General features: G+C 41.4%; 1 protein-coding gene across 2 annotated transcripts in view; it reads left to right on the top strand.

Annotated features, from left to right (window-relative positions):
* PKIG (cAMP-dependent protein kinase inhibitor gamma) overlaps positions 1-22,508 on the top strand; it is a 98,560-nt gene that overhangs the window by 1,831 nt on the left and 74,221 nt on the right. Inside the window, exon 1 of one of the 2 annotated variants that reach the window (XM_043602300.1) lies at positions 3,242-3,344. The exons of the other annotated variant lie outside the window; for it this stretch is intronic. The gene's annotated coding sequence lies outside the window, so the exon portion shown is untranslated. Of the gene's footprint in view, positions 1-3,241; positions 3,345-22,508 lie in introns of those variants that run through there. 2 annotated transcript variants of the gene reach the window in all.

The following is a 22,508-nucleotide window of genomic DNA, read 5'->3' as shown; positions in this document are numbered from 1 at the left end:
TGCTGCGTATCTGTAAGGAGGGTTTAAGCAAGTGGGGAACAGTTTTGAATTGGATACAGTTGAGAAGCAGGGGCCATTGGATGGTTAGGTATCTCATTGGTTTACCCAGGAGGTGGGAGGATTAGAACAGAGCCAGAGTTATGATTGAGAAGGAAGCAGGACCCACTCGTGGTAGAAGAGGAGAATATTGTCATATTTGTGATTCCACAGCGGCCTTGTCTGCTATTTGTTTACATTCTGTGAGCGCTGCTGTGTACATTCAGCGAGGAACACCGGGTCTACCTGGCAGCTGAAGACTTTTCATTTTCTCATCTACCCAACTGTGGGATCTTGCCGGTCTCTCAGTGTTTCTGACCCTAGTGATTAAATGTACCTCATCTAGGTGGCAAACATGGGGAAAGCCGATCATCTGCTCCAATTTCCCACCTCATGCAGGAACCCCTCGCATTTCCTCTAGGTTGGGGAGCTCACTGCTGCCCTAAGGCAGCCCCTCCTGTCTTTACATGTTGATTGTCAAAACTAGGTTATTTCTTCCCTTGTAAGGGAGGAAGTTTTTCCTCTACCCTCTGGATTCACTGATTGGGCAGGGGAGGCCTGGAGGTTTGTATACCATTCTGACAAAGGATGATACATTTTAAATTTGTAGAGAAGTTCTAACACAATGAAAAGCAGTTTAGGCTATTAGGGAGGTAAAGCGGGAGAAATTAGTGGAAGGATTGTTTTAGTAAGGTTTATTATGTAGATCCCTCTCTTGATAAAAGTCCAGAGTTATCTCCTGTTTAACTTCTGCTCTTCCTGATGGGGAGGGTGGGGGTAACATCTTCACGAAGGGAAATTCATAAGGATGAGGGCAGAGAGCTTTTCTGTGTCTACTTCTCAGTTGTTTTCGGCTTGAAATAATTCTTATTTCAAAGTGGCATGTTCTGGGGTGGCATATTCTAGTCCCACACATTCTTATATGTTGTTCGAAAAGATACTATGGGTACTTGGTTTTTAAAAATACTGCATAAAAGTACAGTGAAAATGTATTACCTTACCCCCTCACCTCCCAGATCTCTTTCCAGAGTTTATAGATGCATATGCCATGATTATATGTATTATCTATCATTCCCTTTTTACACATGGTAGCATTCCAACCACATAGTGGTGCATATTGCTTTTTTCACTTAACTTATTCATTTATTCAGTAAATATTTACCATGCTCTTACTATGTGCCAGGCAGTTCCCAGTGATGAGAAAACAGCAGGGAACAAAACAAAATGCCTGCCTTTTAAAGAGCTTATGCTGTAGTAAAAAGAGACAAGTAATAAACAAATATAGGGGTGCCTGGGTGGCTCAGTTGGTTAAGTGTCTGACATCGGCTCAGGTCATGACCTCAGGGTTCGTGGGTTCGAGCCCCACATGGGGCTCTGTGCTGACGGCTCAGAGCCTGGAACCTGCTTTGGATTCAGTGTCTCCCTCTCTCTCTGCCCCTCCCCTGCCTGTGCTCTGTCTCACTCTCTCTCAAAAATAAATAAATGTAAAAATATATATGTATTTTTAAATAAACAAATAGAAAATGTCAGATACTGACAAGAGCTGGGAAGAAAAATAATAAAACAGGCAAGGAGAACACAAGAGTTGGTGGGGGTCTGCTATTTTAAATAGTCAGGGCAGGTGTTTTTGAAGACCTGACATTTGAACAGAGATACTAAAGAAATGAGGAAGCAAACCGCAGAGGAAGAGTGGTCCCGACATGGAATAGCAAGAGGAAAGGCCGTGAAACAGAAGCATGTGTTAAGTAACAAAATTCAACCCAGTAAATTTGAAGATGTAGTTGGTTTTTTTAAGCGATTCATCAATTGAGTGTTACTCCTCTAGCAAGTAGAGAGGCACTCCTTGAAGTTCTACAAAATGGAAGCTTTTACAGAAGGAGAGTGGGGGCAAAAGTTATTAGAAGAAAAGGATTGTTGTAGACAAGGCCACTTTCTAGGGGAAAAGCAAGTTGTCTTATGCAGATTACCTCATCCTTCTTTGGGGTGTGGAGAGGGACCAGGTGGCAGACTCTTTGGTGAGGATTAAAAAATTCCTGGCTGACTGGCTAAGACTACATGCCTGGGGGAGGTTGAAACTGCAATTAGACTACATATTGAGCACACGTTTGGGAATTCTGTCTAAGCGACACCCTTTTGGGCCTGTGTGTTTGTGTGTGTGTGTGTGTGTGTGTGTGTGTGTGTGTGTGTGTGTGTTTAAAAACATGATTTACTTAAAAACAAGGCCAATGTGGCTGGAGCATGAACAAGAGGGGAAATGGTGAGAGATGAAGCTGAACATGGTGAACAATTCCGGATTTTATTCCAAATATGATGGGAAGGTTGTTGAAAGGTTTTGAACAGGGAAAGGACATGATCATGTTTACATTTTAAAAAGGACATTTTGGCTTCAGTGTGGAGAATAGACTGGGGCAAGGTTGGTAAGTTGGAAGTAATAGTAGATACAAAGACAGGACTAGTTTGGAGACCATTGGTGTAAGCAGAGCTTGAAGACAGGTCTTTATCTAGACTTTATTTACGTCTTTATTTCGGTCTCTCTTAATTCTTGCTGTAGAAATTCATTTTATGGGTGCATCTACTGATGGACATTTAGACTGGTCTCAACCAGTTTGCTTTTACAAACAGTGGAGCAATGAATATCCGTTGTGCCCATGTTTCAGTATATTTGCAGGGTTATTTCAAGAAATATAATTGCTGATCAGAAGCTAAATTTGCCATATTAAAATGCAATCTGGTGATCTAATTCTCACCTTGAGCCCAAAGAAACAAGTTTATTCATTCTTTGCCACACCACCCCTTCTGAGATTAAAGGGAAACGCATCTGCCACTCCTCCCACATCAGTTTTCTCGTCTTTAAATATTCCCAGTCTAGCAAGCTTCCGCCTATGGCCCCGTTCTCTCCTCCAACTGTCCCCGTATCTGGTTACAGAGAGATAAACCGAGGCAAAGGCGGGATCCGAGGTACAAGTCCCCACCCCTCCCCTCGCCTTACTGTTTCCCTTTCCCTCCGCATTTCTTTCCTTTCCTTTTCTCCTGGGGCCTAGTTTCAGGCTGCCAACCCCCACCCTGGTCCCTCACGGCTCAGGACCCCAACTCCCACTCCCTTTCCCTCCTCTGGCGGCTCTGGGGCCGCGGAAGGGGACGCGAACCGTCCCGGTCCCTTCCGAGCCGCCGTAGCGCCCGCCGCGGGAGTTCGGCAGCTCCGGTCGCCAAGGCAACGCGCTCCGCTGCGCGCTGCGGGCGCCAAGCAGCCCGGCGGAGGCGCAGCGGGCCGGCGGCGGCCCCGGCTCAGCGAGGCGGCGGGACTGCAGGTGAGCAGGGCCGGGCGGGCAGTCGCGACCCAAACACGCCGCTTCGGCGTCGACTCGTCGCAGCAGACCTGGGGCTGGAGCGCGGGGGACCCCCGGGAAGGAGGCTGGGGCCAGACCTTAATCCCCTGCGCCGCGCCCGGGCGGCACCCCCTCCTGCCCTGCAACCCCACTTGGCGCTGGTTTGGAGTGCGCTTTTGGCTGTTTACTGTATTTTGGCCCCATTGCTCCTCCTGACCTGCAAGTTTCTGAGAAAAAGAAAACCCCTCTTATTTGGGTGTTGGGGAATAACTCAAAACTGCGGAAAATGTGTGTCGGTGCGACTCTCCTGGGGCCAGAGAGGATTGACTTCATTGTACATCAGTTTTCCCATCTGCAAAATGGGCATAATAATAGCTGTCTTATAAGGCAAACTAAATTTATATTTAAAACCCTTGCAGGTAAGTTCTCAATATCTTGGAGCTTTTATCAGTGCTACTACTACAAGGAAGTCCATCACTGAGCCTGTATTGTGTGCCGGGGCCTGGGCTGATCGCCACGCCACGGGTGGAGTGAATGAGACGTCTTGTCCTCAGGGAACTCCACGGTTTTACCGTATAAACAGGAATGCATTGTGATTCAAGCTATGGTTTTGGACATACAGGGGACCGTGAATGCCTAGAGAAGGCAGTTAACTTAGATTTCAGGAAATGAGGCTAGGGAAGGTGGTCAAAGAAGATGACTTCCAAAATGAGACATGAAGGCTGCCTTTGTATTGGCCAGATGAGCATTGTGAAGTGCACAATGTTCTAGGCAGAGAGAGCTGCATGTGCAAAGCCCCAGAGCTAGAGTGCAGCCTTTTTGGGCATCTGCAAGGATTTCATAGGCTGGCTAGAGACAGATTCCAAGAAGTGGAAGTGGTCTGGCTAGATGATGTTTGAGAGAAAAGCAGGTGCTGCTTCAGAAAGACTTTCCTTGTATCTCCTTTGTAACTTCTGAAGAATTTGGATTTTAGCTTGGGGGCATTGGGGAGCCATCAAAGGATTTTAAGCATGCAGTAAGTGTGTGTTGTATGTTGCATGTGTTTGATCAGAGGTATGGTTTCAGAAAGATGGGGGCAGTTGTGCTCCTTCTCGGTCTTCATTCCTCTTATCTGTTTTTCACATTGCAGCCATTCATTTATGGCAATTCAAAGAATATTTATCAAGCGTCTGTTATGCACCAGGCATTGTGGGGGCAGTAAGGACTCAGATTCCTGCCCTCACAGCATGCATTCCAAACATGTTCCAAGGTACAGTTATGGGGTATAGTACATGAATCCAGTACAACTGGAAACTTAACATTGGAAGAGAACCATCAAGAGAGATTTGAAAAAAAGAAAGAAAGAAAGGCCTAGATCATTTGAGGCCACTGTGTTGTACACTCTTGGAAGAAGGGTTCATTTAGACTATACTAGGAAGGAATGGCCAGAGAAGTAGAAGGAAAACAGGAGAATGCAGTCATGAAAGCCAAAGGAGAGGTTAATTTTGCAGAATCCTGCTTAGGTTTCAAGTAAGATAAGTTAAACATTAAAATGTGTCCTTCGGATGAATAAATATAGAGGTCACTGGGGACCTAATTGAGCAGATTTGGTGAAATGATGGGGGTGGAATCTAGAATATCGGCAGCTTCCAAAGGTTCAATGTAATATATCAGTGGGATGAGGAGAGAGTGGGATGTGAGAAAATAAAGACAAAGTGTAGGCAGCTCACAGAGTTTGGCTGTGAAGGGAGAGAGGGGAGAGAGAGAAGGCTGGAGAGCGATTGGGGAATAAGGTGAAGTTTTAAGCATGAGAGAGACGTGAGCAGATTTAAATGCTGATGGCAAAGAGCCAAGTACTGAGGAGAGAGGCTGAGAAAATACAGGAGATGAAAGGGGAAACGGATGGCACTACTTTCCCAAAAAGGTAAGAGTGGATAACATCCACAGCACAGATCTTTACGAGGAGTCTGACAGCTTCTACTTTTTTGAAGAAGTGAAAAGCAAGGCAGTTGATGACAAGGAGTATGTCAGTGTAATTCAACAACAACAAAAAATAAAAGGCATAGTGTGGAGTGAGTTATATTTTCATTATTGTCCTGTATTAGACATTTATTGAACTAGTAATTGTTGAGCACTTTTCATGCACTAGCCTCAATTAATGATGTAATCTTGAGAACAATCCTGTGAGATAGCCTTTATTATGATTCCCAGTCTATGGATGAGGAAATTGAGGTAAAATGCTTCCCCAAGTTCATACAGGATTTGAATCCAACTCTTTTTTTTTTTTTTGAAAGAGAGCCAAGGGAGCAGGGGAGAGGGAGAAAGAATCTCAAGCAGGCTCCACGCTCAGCACAGAATCCTACACAGGGCTGGATCCTACCACCCTAGGATCATGATCAGAGCCAAAATCAAGAGTCAGATGCTCAACGGGACTGAGCCACCTAGAGCTTTTGCTCTTAGTCACTATGCAGACAGTATGACTGTCTACCTACGTATGATACGATGACCTGCTGAGAAGATTCAAGAGAATTAAGTAAAAATAATTAGGTATAATAAGGTTAAGTGAACAAGCAGGTATAACAGACAAAAAGCAATAGCTTTATGCAAGCCGTAATAGTCAGAAAATGAAATTGTAGGAGAGATGAAAATAACAACATGAAAAATAATATACCTAGGAACAAACTTTCAAATAAATGGGCCCAGGCTGGCCTCATAGAACAAGAGTGGCTAGAGGGGAGGAGGCTAGGTACAGGATGGATGTTTGGATAAGAAGGAGGTATTTTTCCTTTGGAAAATATTGATACTGATACGAGAAACCGGGCATGTGAAAAACAAAGCAGATGCCTATTGTAAGACATATTGAGAAAATATGCAAGATGTTGACTGTGATGTTTTTATAATGTTGAAAACAGACTGGTTAAATTATGGTGCAGTCCTGTGATATGTACTATTAGTCATTAGAAAAGAATGAGGTGAGGGGCGCTTGGGTAGCTCAGTTCACTGAGCATCCAACTTTGGCTTAGGTCGTGGTCTTGAGGTTTGTGAGTTCCAGCCCAGCTTAGGGCTCGCTGCTGTCAGCATGGAGCCCACTTCAGACCCTCTGTCCCCTTCTCTCTCTCTCCCTCCCTTGTGCATGCTCTTTCAAAAATGAACAAATATTAAAAAAAAAAAAAAAAAGAATGAGGTGGGAGCTATATATATAAGAAAGATGTTTGCATCATATGGTTAGGTGTGAAAAGTGCATTACAGTACAGTGTGTTCCTATTTTTGCTTTTTTAAGTGTATACATACAAATCTATAGGAAAAATGTCTAGAAAGAGTAGTTCTTTTTAATTTTTTTTTAATTTTAATTATGGCAAAATACCCATAACATAAAATTTACCATCTTAAACATTTTAAGCATATAGCTCAGAGTGCTAAGGATATGCACATTGTTATGCAACAAATCTCCAGAATTCTTTCATCTTGTAAAACTGAAACTCTTTATCTATTGAACAGTTTCCCCTTTTCCCCTTTTCCCCCTTCCCTCAGCAACCCCCCCCACAACCACCCTTCTCCTTCCTGTATCTATGAATTTGACTGCTCTAGATACTTGATATAAATGGAATTGTACAATATTTGTCTTTTTGTGACTGACTTATTTCGGTTAGCATAATGTCCTCAAAGCTCATCCATGTTGTAGCCTGTGTCAGATTTCCTTCCTTTTTAAGGCTGAATAATATATATTTTTAAAAGTTTATTATTTTATGAGAGAGAGAGAGAGAGCACGCGCATGGATGGCGGGGTAGGGAGGTGCTGAGAGAGAGGGAGAGAGCAGGCCTCACATTGTCAGTGCAGAGCCCAATGTGGGGCTGGGGCTTGAGCCCACGGGTGAGATCATGACCTGAGCCGAAATCAAGAGTAAGACACTTAATCTACTGAGCCACCCAGGTGCCCCTGAATAATATTTTATTGTATGTATACGTACACGTTGTGTGTACATAGTATGTATAAATATTATGTTTATCCATTCCACACATGGGCACTTGGGTTGCTTCCACCTACTGGCTATTGTCAGTAATGGTGCTATGAATATGAGTGTAATAGAGAGGTTTTTTGTCCATGTCAGGAGATCATGGGGAGACTTTTGTTCCTTTCCTTATTGCCTTATTTATTTATTTTTTTATGAGCATGACTTGTTTTATAATCAGAAAAAGCAATAAGGATATGTCCTATTTGGGGAGATTGGGGAGTAAAGGTTAAAAAAAGGCCTGATCTCGGGCAGTGTTAGCAGGAATGGAATGGAGAGGGCAGATTTGAGAGACACCTCAGGAGAATTAACCGGACTTGACCACTAAAAGGTAAGGGAGAGGAGAGTGGAAGACTCGCCCCACCAGTGATGACAAGGGACATCAGTCCTAGAGGGGCTTAGACTAGGGGAAAAGGGAGGATGTAAGGCTGGAGAGCCACCTGAACCTTTGTTCAGGAATTTGGACTTTTTCCTGAAAGCAGACGGAAGCCATTGAAAGGAAGGGAAATGACTTAATCAGAATTGTGTTATAGAATGATCACCCTGATTCCCTTCAACCCATTCTGCAAGCTGAAGCAAGATGGGGCCAAGTTTCCCTTTGTGTTACTTAGGCTTGAACCTCTGCTAATTTCCTTTTATTTGAGATGAAGTATTAGTGCTGAAAGATACATATCTGCTCTTGAAAAGCACCTGGAATATTTCAAAGAAAGTGCTATTTAGATTACATTGATTTCTAATTGTATTCTGTTTTATCTCAACCCCACAGTCTCCTGTAAATTTACTTTCTACCTTTAGTAGGGGAAGTATGAATAATTGAGGAAGTAAACAAGATATATAAACAACTCAAGTTTGAGAACTTCAGTTTATTGTTAATAAATTTTGACACTTTCCTTTTGGGAGAAAAGGGCCAATGTACAGTAAACACTGTCATATTAAGGAGATATTACAAAACAAAAATTTGGGGAAGTTCTAAGAGACTCAGCCCATTACCTGTTTCTTTTCTTTTCTTTTTTTTTTTTTTAACGTTTATTCATTTTTGAGAGAGAGATGGAGTGTCAGTGGGGGAGGGGCAGAGAGAGAGGGAGACACAGAATCCGAAGCAGGCTCCGGGCTCTGAGCTGTCAGCACAGAACCTGACGCAGGGCTCGGACTCACTAATTGTAAGACCATGACCTGCGCTGAAGTCCGATGCCCACCCGACTGAGCCACCCGGGCGCCCCTACCTGTTTCTAACCCAACAAAACTACAATCTCTGTCTGCTTCCATACCATCGCAGAGAGAGAGAACTAACTATTATGATAACATATGTAAGAGTTTTGCAGTTTATAAGGGCTGAATTTCCGAAAGATGTGAATCCATGATCTCATTTCATTCCTCCGAAAAATTGTGTGAGGCAAGGATTATCATTATCATTCCCATTTTTAGATGAGAAAATTGAAGATCAGAGTATTCAAGAGTATTCCAAAGTCCTATATCTACTAAACTCTGGAGTTTGAATCTAGGTTTTATTTTCTTTTTATATTATGGCTTTTTAATATGGAAAATTTTAAACATATACAAAAGTACAAAGAATAGTATGATAAATATCTATATACCCATACCCCAGCTTCAATAGTTACCAAGACACGGTCAGTTTTATTCTATCTATACCCCCTACTCCCTCTCCACCTTGGATCTTTTTTTTCCATTCTGGATTATTCTAAAGCATATCTTAGATGACGGATCATCTTATCTGTAAATGCTTCAGTATGTATCTAAGAGATAAGGACTTTTTCTCCCTTGCCCCCTTTTCCCTGTAATCATATACCATTATCATCATACCTGAAAAACAAACAGTAGTAATTCCTAAAAAACACCTAGTATTTATTTGGTATTCAGTTTCCTCAGCTGTCTCATAAATGTCTTTTTACAATTGATTAAATTGGGATCCAAACAGGATCCACCTATTACATCTGGTCGATTGTCTCTTAAGTCTTTTCATTTATAGCAATCTCCTCCTCTTTCTCCCCCCCGTTCCCCTTGCTTTTATTTGTTGAAAAAGTAGGCCATTTGTCCTGTACAACTTACCACATTTGGTTGGTTGGTTGGTTGGTTGGTTGGTTGCATCCCTTTAATGTGTCCCTCTCTTCCCTTAATTTTTTTGGCCATTATACTTTATAGGTGGTGTCATGCATCTCATCATGTGCACAAATGAGGGACAAGGGAGAGAGAGAGAGAAGGAGAGAGAGAGAGAATATGAATCTTAAGCAGGCTCCATGCTCAGCACAAAGCCCCACACAAGGCTCCATCCCACAATCCTGGGATCAAGACCTGAGCCGAAATCAAGAGTTAACCACTCAGCCAACTGAGGCACCCAGGCGCCCCTCCCTGGATGTGATTTTAAGATTGATCATGGGGTTCAGATGTTGTTAGCATGCTCCATCCATTATAAGTTTCTCATTAGTCTTTCACAGAATGATTTTAGCAGCTCTTAATGATCATTGCTCAGATCTAGAATTTCTTTAGGATTTGGAAAATGAATCTAGGTTTTCTAATACCAGGTCATGTACTCTGTTAAATCCCACTGTCTCCATATTAAAGGAATGTTTTGTCCTGTATTCTCTGCTGTGATGGATGGAGAAAAATCTCTCAATTAATGATTCAGCTTAACATATATTTTTAAAAAATAGAGCCCATATGCTGTGTCTAATACTGGTTGCTCACAACATTGTTTTCTTAGGTTGGTCTTGTGTATTGGCAAAACCACACAGTGGAAAGGCTGCTTATGTCAGTGTTTTTCAAACTACACATTGTTATTATACATTAGTATGTTAAAGAATTATTTGGGGGCGAAGTTCCAGCATTTTTTTAAAATAAAAAATTAGAATAGAAATAACGGAAAAAAAGTGCATCTCATGTAAGAAGAATAAGCTTTGGTTTGTAAGACTTTTGTTTCAGCTCTTTCTGTGTATATCTGGAAGCCATAATATAGAATGCATTTCTTTCTTTTTTTTTAATGTTTATTTTCGAGAGAGAGAGAGAGGGAGAGAGCGAGTAGGAGAGGGACAGAGAGAGGGAAACACAGAATCTGAAGCAGGCTTCAGGTTCTGAGCTGTCAGCACAAACTCTCGAACCACGAGATCATGACCTGAGCCGAAGTTGGAGGCTCAACCAACTGAGCCACTCAGGCACCCCTAGAATGCATTTCTTATTGAGGTCTTGGCCAAACCAAATTGTCCCAGTGTTCAGATGACCACCCTGAAATATAGCAACTTTTTAAATTTTGTCTTTAAATGTTTATTTATTTTTGACAGAGAGAGAGAGAGAGAGAGACAGAGCATGAGCAGGGGAGGGGCAGAGAGAGAGGGAAACAGAATGGGAAGCAGGCTCCAGGCTCTGAGCTGTCAGCACAGAGCCCAACTCAGGGCTCGAACTCACAGACCGGGAGATCATGACCCTGAGTGGAAGTCGGACGCTCAACCGACTGAGCCATCCAGGCGCCCCTGAAATATAGCAACTTTTTTAGTCAAGGATTCAGTTATGTTCAAATGTACTATTTATCAAATAGTACAGTATATTGATCCATTTTAGAATTTCCTTTAAAGGCTTTTTTGGGTGACTGCCAGTTAACCAAAATTGCATTACCCCAGTGACCTAATCTTCTAGTATTCAAGTAGAAGAAATGTGAACTCTTCAGGGATTTGTTTTTGATTCTCTTTTACCCTTGAGGATGATGTAGATGACTCCACTCAATACTGGTATCATTAAAAGTCAGGCTGGAGGGGTGCCTGGCTGGCTCAGTTGGTAGAGCGTGCGACTCTTGATCTCAGGGTTGTAAGTTTGAGCCCAATGTTGGGTGTAGAGATTAGTTAAAAATAAAACCTTAAAAAAAAATAAAAGTCATGCTGGAACCTCAGCGAGATGAATTGGTTGGGAAAGGGGAAAGACGTCAGGAGTGGACAGGTAGAGAAACAGACTCAGCCTGTTGGTTGGCTTCTGGGGCATGGGAATGGGGTAAGGCAGCCAGACCTCCCATGCACATGATGGTAAAACAGAGGTAGCCCTAATTCTATTCAGACTTCGATTGGAATTGGTTTAGGACATGGGAAGATGGGATATTTAGTGACACCAGTGATAAGCGATTAGAAAATGCAGATGTTGGACTATAGTATATAGTTAACATTTTAAAGCTGTGGAGACTGAGATTCAGAGAGTCAGTTGTTCAGAATCAGCCAGTAAGTGGGGGAGCAAAATTTTAAGGGTTTACCAAATCCTGGAAATATTCTGAATAAATGTATGATGCTGAATAAGTTCCTTAATAATAGTATCTACTGCATAGAATTGTTATAAGGATTAAATATATAGTTAAAGCACTGAGCACAGTAAGTAGTAAAAGCACTTAGCACAGCCTTCCTATGAGAACCACTCAGTAAATATTATCTATTACTTTTTAAAATAATGAACGTATTTTACTTTATGTCTTTTTTTTTTTTTTTTTAAGAGAGTGCAAGCAGAGGAGAGGGATAGAGGGAGAGAGAGAGAATTGTGAGCAGGCTCCACGCTCAGCATGGAGCTCCGATGCAGGGCTTGATCCCACGACCCTGGGATCATGACCTGAGCCAAAATCAAGAGTTGCCTGCTCCTCTGACTTCGGCTGAGGTCATGATCTCACAGTCTGAGTTTGAGCCCTGCGTCAGGCTCTGTGCTTACAGTTCAGAGCCTGGAGCCTGCTTCAGATTCTATGTTTCCCTCCCTCTCTGCCCTTCTCCAGCTCATGCTCTGTGTCTTTCTCTCTCTCAAAAATAAATAAACATAAAAAAAAGTTGGATGCTCAACCGACCGAGCCACCCAGGCGCCCCACTTTATGTCTGTTTTTAACCTCTCCTTATTCCAGAAATGATTAAAGCTGTATTACAAGATTCTTTTTTATTACTGTTGAGATGTAATCGATATTTATCATTGTATTAGTTTTAGGTATACAACAAAATGACTTGATATATGTAATATTATGAAATGATTACCACAATAAATTTAATAAACATCCACCCTCAAAAAAGCAGGGAGGAGGCACCTGAGTGGCTCAGTCCGTTAAGCATCTGACTTTTGATTTTGGCTCAGGTATCTCTCTCTCAAAAATAAATAAATAAATTAATTAATTTAGTTAATATCCATGAACACACATAGTTACAAATTTTTGTTTTGTTTTGTTTTTCTTGTGATGAGAATTCTTAAGGTTTACTCTTTTCACAACTTTCAAACATATAATACATTTGACATTGGTCTTATATTGTTAACTATATCTAGTTAACTATAGTCACTGTGCTGTACATTAATTACATTTCCAGGATTTATTTATCTTATAACTGGAAGTTTGTACTTTGACTGCCTTTACCTGTTTTGCTATCCCCACCCCCATCTCTGGCAACCACCAATCTATTCTCCTATCAATGGTTGTTTTTTTGTGTTTTTTTTAAAGATTCCATATATAAGTGAGATCATAGTATTTGTTTTTCTCTGACTTATTTCACTTAGCATTATGCCCTCAAGTTCCATCCATGTTGTTGGAAATGGCAGGATTTCCTTCTTTTTCATAGTTGGATAATATTGCATTGTGCATATATACCACATTTTCTTTATCCATTCTTCTGTCAATGGACACTTAGGTTGTTTCTATGTCTTGGGTATTGTAAATAATGCTGCAGTGAACTTGGAGGTGCAAATATCTTTTCACAATAGAGATTTCATTTCCTTCATATCAATACCCAGAAGTGGAATTGCTGGATCATAGGGTAGGTCTATTTTTAATTTTGTGAGGCACCTTGATAGTGTTCCCATAGTGTCTACCAACTTATGTTCCCACCAACAGTGTAAAGGTTTTCCTTTTCTCCACATTTTTGCTAGGATTTGTTATCTGTTGTCATTTTGAGAAAAGCTGTCCTAACAGACATGAGGTGATACCTCATGGGTTTTGATTTGCATTTCCCTGACGTTTAGTGATGTTGAGTACCTTTTCATGTACCTTTTGGCCATTTGTATGTCTCCTTTGGAAAAAAAAAAGTCTATTCAGATCCTCTGCACATTTTTTAAGTGGATTGTTTGGTTTTTTCTTATTCAGTTGTGTGAGTTTTTTGTATAATTGGGATATTAACCCTTTATAAGGGGGCCTGGGTGGCTCAGTTGTTAAGCATCTGACTTTGGCTCAGGTCACAATCTCCTGATTCGTGAGTTCGAGACCCATATCTGGGTGAGCTAGAGCCCCGCTTCGAGCGAGCCCCGCTTCTCTCTCTTCTCTCTGCCCCTCATGGGATTCTCTCTCTCTCTCTCTCTGCTCCTTTCTCAGTTGCATCCTCTCTCTCTCTCTCTCAAGACAAAAACAAAAACGAAAAATCCTTTATCAGATATGTGATTTGCAAATATTTTTTCCTATTCTGTAGGTTGCCTTTTAGTTTTGTTGATGGTTTCCTTTGCTGTGAAGAAGCTTTTTAGTTTGATATAGTCCCACATGTTTAATTTTGCTTTTGGTGTCAAATTCAAAAAGCATAGCCAAGACTGATGTCAAGGAGCTTACTGCCTATGTTTTCTTCTAGTTTTATGGTTTAGGTCTTATGTTCAAGTCTTTGATCCATTTTGGGTTGATTCTTGTGTGCGGTGTTAAGTGGCCCAGTTTTATTCTTCTACATGTGCTGCCCAGTTTTCCCAACACCATTTACTAAAGAAACCATCCTTTCCCCATTGTGTATTCTTAGCTCCTTGTCATAAATGAATTGACTGTACATGTGTGGGTTTATTTCTGGGCTCTCTATTCTCTTCTGTTGATCTGTGTGTTTATTATTTCTGAAATATGTCTCACAATGTAAAATAGGTAAGACTTCTGTACCTCCTGCTCCATTTCATTTTTCAGCCACTGCCTTTGCTTCTGTGTGGACTGCTGGCACGCCCTTCTTGCTGAAAAAATGACTAGCACTCTCCTTTGGTTTGGGACAACTAATAGCTACAAGGTATTAGGGAGAAACTAGAGCCTAGTTGGGATGCCTCTGAAAATGGTAGGATTTGGGGAAATACACAGGCAGGTGATCAGTAACTTACAAACAGAAAAAGGGAACAAAATGTTTCATACCTAAAAGCCCTTGTTTTTAATTTTTATTTTTATCAAAGGAGTAATAAAGACTTCTTACTTCTGTGCTATAAGATTCTCTATTTGAGGATTTTAACCGCTTGGAAAATGAGATAATCAAGGGCGCCTGGGTGGCTCAGTCTGTTAAGCATCCGACTTCAGCTCAGGTCACGATCTCGCGGTCCGTGAGTTCGAGCCCCGCGTCGGGCTCTGGGCTGACGGCTCAGACCCTGGAGCCTGCTTCCAATTCTGTGTCTCCCTCTCTCTCTCTGCCCCTCCCCCGTTCATGCTCTGTCTCTCTCTGTCTCAAAAATAAATAAACATTAAAAAAATTAAAAAAAAAAAGAAAATGAGATAATCATAGATGTGTCATTTAAAAATATAACTTTTAGGGGCACCTGGGTGGCTCAGTCTGTTAAGTGTTCGACTTCGGCTCAGGTCATGATCTTGCAGTTCATGAGTTCAAGCACCGCGTTGGGCTCTGTGCTGACAGCTTGGAGCCTAGAGCTTGCTTCAGATTCTGTGTCTCCCTCTCTCTCCGCCCTCCCCCACTTGTGCTCTCTCTCTCTCAAAAGTCTCTGCCCCTCCCCTGCTCACACTCTGTCTCTTGTTCAAAAAAATAAAAACATTGAAAAAATTTTAAAAATGTATAACTTCTAAATTTTCATAAACAATTTAATTGTACATGAGGCAGATTTGGGTGCGGTTTTTTGAGTGATTTTCTGTGTACTTTTTGAGTGTACTTTTGAGACTAGACTGTGTTTCTATTTGAATATTTGTACCAAAGCTTAATATTTTCCTGTTTTCTGACTGTATTTTACTGCCTAATAAAATAAATACTGAGTGTATTATTTTAAATCCACTTATTTGAAACACACTACCTATATCCTTGTGATTTCTAAGTTAAAACCTGAGGCATTAGATCTTTTCAACTTAGTTTATTTTCTTATGGATAATCTATTAAAGCTGAAGGCATCATGATTGAAAGTCACTGAAACTTAATTAAAATAATATTTCCAGGAAGAAGCTAACAAAATGGCATAGGGTTCCTGTGACCTCAGTGTCACTGTTCTAACCAACATTTGGGAAATGCCAGAGCTTGTGGGAATGTGGAATTACACAGTGGAAAGAACAAGAACTTGGGTTTCAGGCAGATCAGGGTAACCTTGGGCAAAGTCTTTTAGTCACTTCCTTTATCTATGAAATGTCTCATGAGATCCTTTGAGAGTTAACTATTATAAAACCTGACCACTAGAAGGGACTTTGTAAATACGAGTTATCTTCTGTTCTCTCACTTTTATTTCCACAAACCTACCTACTGTGTGCTTCTCCTTACCCCCGAAAGGAAACTTGAAGGGGCGCCTGGGTGGTTCAGTCAGTTAAGCATCTGACTCTTGGTTTTGGCTCAGGTCATGACCTTGCATGTTTGTGAGATCAGTTCCTCATTGAGCTCTGCGCTGTCAGAGAGGAGCCTGCTTGGGATTCTCTTTCTCTCCCTCTTTCTCTGCCCATCCCCCACTCATTCTCCCCCCCACCCTCTCTCTTTCTCGAAATAAATAAACTTAATTTTTTAAAAAAAAAGAAAAGTTGAAAAAGAATAGAAAAGTTGGTGGTTTCATCCTACTGTTCAACATCAGTTAAACATATGTAATTATATTGCTTTTTTGTGTGCACAAGGGTTAACATCAGTGGTTCTTGATGATCTCTGCATGTTACACGTGGTCCATATGGCCATATTTTCCAGACCAAAAAACTGGGGCTTGTAGTTTGATGAATATAGTATGCTCAGAGGTTCAAGAAAACAGTATATATATATTTATTTTATTTTATTTTTAAGTAACCTGGTGTGAGGCTCGAACTCACAACTCCGAGATCAAGTGTCGCATGCTCTACCAAATGAGCCAGCCAGGCACCCCTGGAGAATAGCATATTTTAAAATAATGCAGTCTTGGGGAAATCCTAGATGTGTTTTTATGTATCCTAAGGAAGCAATACAAAGTCATGGTGAGAAGGCATTGGAGTCCTTTGGACATGACTTTCAAATCTTGGCCCAGGCACTTTCTACTTTTGTGCACAAGTTACTTAGCTTTTCTTCCTAAGCTTCAGCATTTCCTCATTTGTAAAATGGATATAGCTAGCTCATGAGGATTGCATGAGCTAAAGGACTCAGCACAAGGCCTGGCAGGTAGTAAGTACTGGACATATAAATGTTAATTGTTGTCATTATTATGAGGCCTTTGAAACATGTACATGTATTCAGTAATCTTTTTTTGCAAAAGCCTGTAGAAGAACAAAAGCTTCTTTTTTTTTCAAGTTTTTTGTTTTTTTTTTGTTTTGTTTTGTTTTGTTTTGTTTTAGAGAGAGAGTGCGAATGAGCAGGGAGAGGGAAAGGTGCAGAAATATTTTGATGCCCAACTTGGCATGCCCCTGGGGTCTGTAATAAGACCTGACTTATTTGCCTTTCTCACAGTATTTGAATAACTGTTAGCACCTATTCCATTGCCTTTAAGATAATCTCTTTGAAGAATGTGCATGTTTTGGGCTCATATAACTTGTACTTGTTCCAGAGGTAAGACTGACTTCAACATTAACTTAATCCATTGCCAGGCTTCTTTCCCTCAGATTCTCTTGGTGGTGCCCTTCCCAGGTTGTTGGCTTCATCTTTAGGCCAGCAGCAAAAGAGCTGTGGCGGTTCTGGGCCCCAGGTCCGTGTGTAGCACCCACCAAAGGAATTGAAAGATTCTCTCTTCCTCTGTTCTTCTAAGTGAAAAATATTCTCAGAAGCCCCCAGTATACTAATCCTAAAATCTCATTGGCCTGTGTTGGGTCATGTGCCCATTCTTGAACCATTTGCTGTCATCAAGGCAATGCAGTGCCTTTTTGGCTTAGGCCTGGTTCTTGAACAAGTTATTTATGAGGGGGACGAAATTATCTTTAGGCCAATCAAGAACAGAATTGTGTTTCTATTAGGACGTTTTTCTCTGAAGAGGAGGAATGGCCTCTGAATAGATTGGCTGGCTAGGAATTCCGTTGGCTGCTGATAATAGTGCTTTAAATAAGACAAATTAGGGGCGCCTGAGTGGCTTAGTTGGTTAAGCGCCCGACTTCAGCTCAGGTCATGATCTCGCGGTCCGTGAGTTCAAGCCCCATATCGGGCTCTGTGCTGTCAGCTCAGAGCCTGGAGCCTGTTTCAGATTCTGTGTTTCCCTCTCTCTCTGACCCTCCCCCGTTCATGCTCTGTCTCTCTCTATCTCAAAAATAAATAAATGTTAAAAAACATTTAAAAATAAATAAATAAGACAAATTATTTTTCTTTCAAAAAAATTAAGTCCAAAGTAGGCAGTCTGTTGCTGGCATGGCAGTTCAACAGTGCCATCAGGCAGTCAACATTTTTCTCTCTTTCTGCTTCACCGTCCTTATCCATGGCTATAACTCTCATGGTCACCTTGTGGTCACCACTGGGCTTCTGGCTCTAACCAAACAGTCCTTCCTCAAGGCAGGAAGAAGTAGGAAAGGAGAAGACAAAGGACGTGCTTTAAAGTACTGGAAGTCCCAACCAACACATTCAGTTTACATCTTATTGTCCTTTCTTATAGGTGAGGGACGCTGGTGAATATAGTCTCTTAGTTGGACAGATTGCTGTTCCCAACAATATAGGGATTCTGTTGCTATGGAAGAAGAGAAAGTACCTGTAGGCCTGGCACTGTGCAGTGCCCACCATGGAAGGCACCGACAATCTCCACTACTCTCCATTTGGAGGAAACCATAGTTTGGTATATATTTACTGTCTTTCTAATCATCATCATTTTTTTTTTAAGTTTCTATTTTTAATTTTGAGAGAGCATGAATAGGGGAGGGGCAGAGAGAAGGAGACAGAGGATCCGAAACAGACTCCATGCTGACAGCAGCAAGCCCAATGCAGGGCTTGAACCCATGAACTGAGAGATAATGACCTGAGCCAAAGTCAGACACTCAACCGACTGAGCCAGCCAGCCAGGTGCCCCTGTATTCATGATTTTTCAATCATATTCTACATGTGTTATAGTTCATATTTTTCCATTTAACATCATCATGAGTATCTTTTCATGTTTTTTTGTTTTGTTTTGGTTTTTGGTTTTTTTGAGAGAGAGAGAGAGAGAGGGAGAGAGAGCATGCACAAGTGGGGGAGGGGCAGAGAGAGACGGAGACAGAGGATCTGAAGTGGACTCTGTGCTGACAGCAGACAGATAGCCTGATGTGGGGCTTGAGCTCATGAACCATGAGATCATGACCTGAGTCAAAGTCAATGCTTACCCGACTGAGCCACCCCGGCGCCCCATGAGTATGTTTTCATGTCAGTTAATACATAGGAGAAGCTTCTTCATCTCCACTTAACAGATGCTAGAGTAACAGATCCTCTTCATTTTTACTATAAAACGTAGTATTTAATTCCATGGCCCTCTGAATGTTCTCGGCCAGTAAACAACTGTATACTGTGCAGTCCAATACAATAGCCACTAGCCACATGTGGCCGTTTAAATTTTAGTTGATGTCATTTAAAAAGTCATTTTCTCTCTCGAAAAGCCACAGATGACTGGTCATTACTGTAGTGAGCAGCCCAGAAATGGGATTGCAGACACTGGTGTGGGGCAGCTCTGCTCCACAGCGCCAGCACAGCACAGCACAGCTCTCACCTGTTTGGGTTTAGGGTGTTTGAGTGTAGTGGTTAAAGTCACCAACCCGGGCACCTGGGGGGCTCAGTCTGCTGAGCGACTGGCTCTTGATTTTGACTGAGGTCATGATCTCGCAGGTTGTGGGATCGAGCCCCGCGTCAGGCTCTGCGCTGACAGCCTGTGGCCTGCTTGGGATTCTCTCTCTCCCCCTGTTTCCGCCTCTCCCCTGCTTGTGCACACTCTCTCTCTCTCTTTCCCTTTCAAAATAAGTAAATAAACATTTAAGGTCACCAACTTGGAACCAGACTGCCTCATGTGAATTCTCACTCTACTATTTGCTAGTTGTGTGGCTTCAGGTAAGTTCCTTACTTTCACTGTGCCCCAGTTTCCTTACTTGTAAAATGATGGTCCCAGTAGTACCTAGACTGTGAGGGTTAAAGGATTTGATGTATGTAGAGTGCTTAGAACAGTGCCTGGCACAGAGTGGACAATTGTACATATCTGTCACGATGCTGCTGTTGCTGGTGATGGTGGTGGTAGTGATGGTGGTGATGGTGATGACCAAGAGTCAGCTGGGTTTGTTCCCAAGCCTGTTCGTGCCAATTTTACTTGCTCTTGTGATTACAAAATAACTGTTACATAGGCTAATGAGATTTGGGGACATAAAGGGGGGAAAAAAAGACATTGTTTTGTGAAAAATAAGTTTAATGTGGGGCGCCTGAGTGGCTTAGTCGGTTGAGCGTTCGACTTCGGCTCAGGTCATGGTCTCACAGTTCGTGGGTTCGAGCCCCGCGTCATGCTCTGTGCTGACTGCTCAGAGCCTAGAGCCTGCTTGGGATTCTGTGTCTCCCTCTCTCTCTGCCCCTTCCCTGCTTGCACTCTCTCTCTCTCTCTCTCTCTCTCTCTCTCAAAAATAAATAAAACATTTAAAAAAAATTCAAAGTGTTTCCAATTAAAATAAATAAATAAATAAATAAATAAATAAATAAATAAATAAATAAGTTTAATGTGTTTGAAAGACCTGATAAAGGTAAAGGACAAAAATAAACTTCTTGTTAAATTAGAGAGAGAAGAGACCTCTGAAAAGATTGAGGAAAAAAATTCATCAAAATATAGGACTTTGCCTTCAGACTTTCCAGTAAAAACTGGAAAACATAGACATGCATCATGGGTGTGGTTCATGCAGGAACTTTAGTTACTAGAACTTATTTTGAAAGAAAAAGCCTTGGTCTCCCCAAGTATTAGGCAAATCATACATTTTTAATGCTTTCTCTCTTTAATTGGCTGTTTATGTTTTTGTTTTCTTAATGAATTTTTTACCATGATTAGTCCTGATCTCATCAGGGAGAGAATGTCTGTTATTTTTTTAATTGTTACATATGGATTACCGTGCATCATTTGAAATGAATAATATCACCAAACCCAATTGTTGGACATTTACATTGTTGCTCAGTTTTTAGTGTTATAGTTGGTGTTCTGGTGAGCTTCTTTACAGCTAAATCTTCTCCAGTCAGTATGTTTTGATCACAGGACTTCAGAGGAATCCTGCCCCTTTTCACTAACAGACCCAGATTTCACAATCTGGAAATGCTTATACTACCATAAAAAAGGGCACGTGGGAATTCCAGCCCTAATTTTGCTTTTGGATTTAGCTCCATTTCTTCTTGTGGGTCACTAACTGATTTTAAGTTAATGTTTACTGTTTCAAACACAAAGTTTGAGCTGCCCCAGAGAGTTCAGCGTAATGGAAGATGTCCTGATGTGACTTTTTTTCCCAGTTCACATAGCACTTTGTTTGAACTTTGCTTTTTATAGCGTTTCTCACAGATAGTTCTCTTCTGTAATTATTTTTGCATTCATTTTTTATTTGGTACCAAACTCTTAACTTGTTGAGGACTGGAGTCCTTCACTGGACCTTTATATATCCTAGCATAATGGGCCCTCACTTTGTGTTCATGGAAAGAATGGATGAATCAGTGTCACTTTCTTCTATTATGACATGGCCATCTTCCATAGCATGCCTTCTAATTCCTTGTTATGGAGGCTAGTCTTCTAAGCTCTTTATGATAGGTCAGGTTCCATGTTAGAGCAAAACACGCTAAATGTTTGTAAGGCGATTTTATTTATTTTTTACTTGAAAAAATTTTTAAAGTTTATTTATTTTGAGAGAGAGAGAGAGCACATGTACGAGCAAGAGGAGGGGCAGAGAGAGGGAGAGAGAGAATCTCAAGCAGGCTCTGCACTGTTAGCATGGAGCCGACCTGGCACTTGAACCCACAAACCGTGAGATCATGACCTGAGCTGAAATCAAGAGTTGGATGCCCAAACAACTGAACCACCTAGGCGCCCTTGTGAGGTGGTTTTGAAGCATAAACAAAGGTAAAATAAAGAAACCGCCCATCACCCATCATCTAGCTTCAGCAATTACCAACATTTGAGGGTCAATTTTGATTTGGACAGAGAGAATCTGGGGATTCTGAGGATTCTGAGGATTCTGGGGTGCCCATTTAGATTGTGTGGGGAAAGACGCAAGACATGTATAATGAGCAGGGTGGAGCAAGAAGAGGTGATGGCCAAGGACAAACCTGCCTACCTCCCACCTAGGATTGTTGTCAGGGTTCTGGGAGTTGACGAGAACAGCACAAAGAACAGGGCCCAACATGAGGTGAGTGTAACTTAGTGCTGCCACTGCCACACCGTGACTGTCACCATTGCATAGCTTGAGGGAGCTGAGTGTGGTGGCCGAGGCACTTGGTGACCTTGGACATCAACCTTTCTGAGCTGCAGTTTCTCTGTATGAAGAATGAGAATGATGGCATCTTACATGCCATGGGAAGCAGTGAAAGAAGGCATATAAGTGTGTTTTGGATTAGTTAACAATCACACTTTTCTAGAGTGCTGTTCTGGCTTGGAGAGACCAGGCTTCTGGAGTTTTTGAGAGTCAAGCCTATTCCTTGTATGGACTCTTGTTCTGAGACTTCATGGTATTAAGGGGCCCCAGAGTCATTTTTCAACCTAGCAAATAAACATTATAGCACTATAAATTTTGTTTCCATTTGCAAAATACTTGTTTCTAAAGCATGAAAACAATTTTGCTTTATATAGCTTGTCCATATATGCACTGGAAATGAAATACTTATCAACCAAGTTGGTAAAGAGATAAAAATAGTTTTCCTAAGGAATGGTTTGCTGGGAATTAGTGTTGGGAAAATGTTGTCGCAGAATCTGTTTCATCGGCTTTGAAATATAAACAGTATTTTCATTTGTCTATGTTTTTCTTATAACACTTTGCTCAACTCCTAATTAAAAATAGCTTTCCCAAATTCCTCCAGGATTCCTCTTTAAAAAAAAAATCAGTTTTCTTTTCAATGAAGTCTAAGTTTGAAACCCTTTGCTTTCTCCTTAGTTCTGCA

The sequence above is a fragment of the Prionailurus bengalensis genome, chromosome A3 (assembly GCF_016509475.1).
Source record: "Prionailurus bengalensis isolate Pbe53 chromosome A3, Fcat_Pben_1.1_paternal_pri, whole genome shotgun sequence".
Lineage (NCBI taxonomy): Eukaryota > Metazoa > Chordata > Mammalia > Carnivora > Felidae > Prionailurus > Prionailurus bengalensis.
Note: the sequence above shows the minus strand (reverse complement) of the source record. Positions and strands in the feature narration are given on the sequence as shown.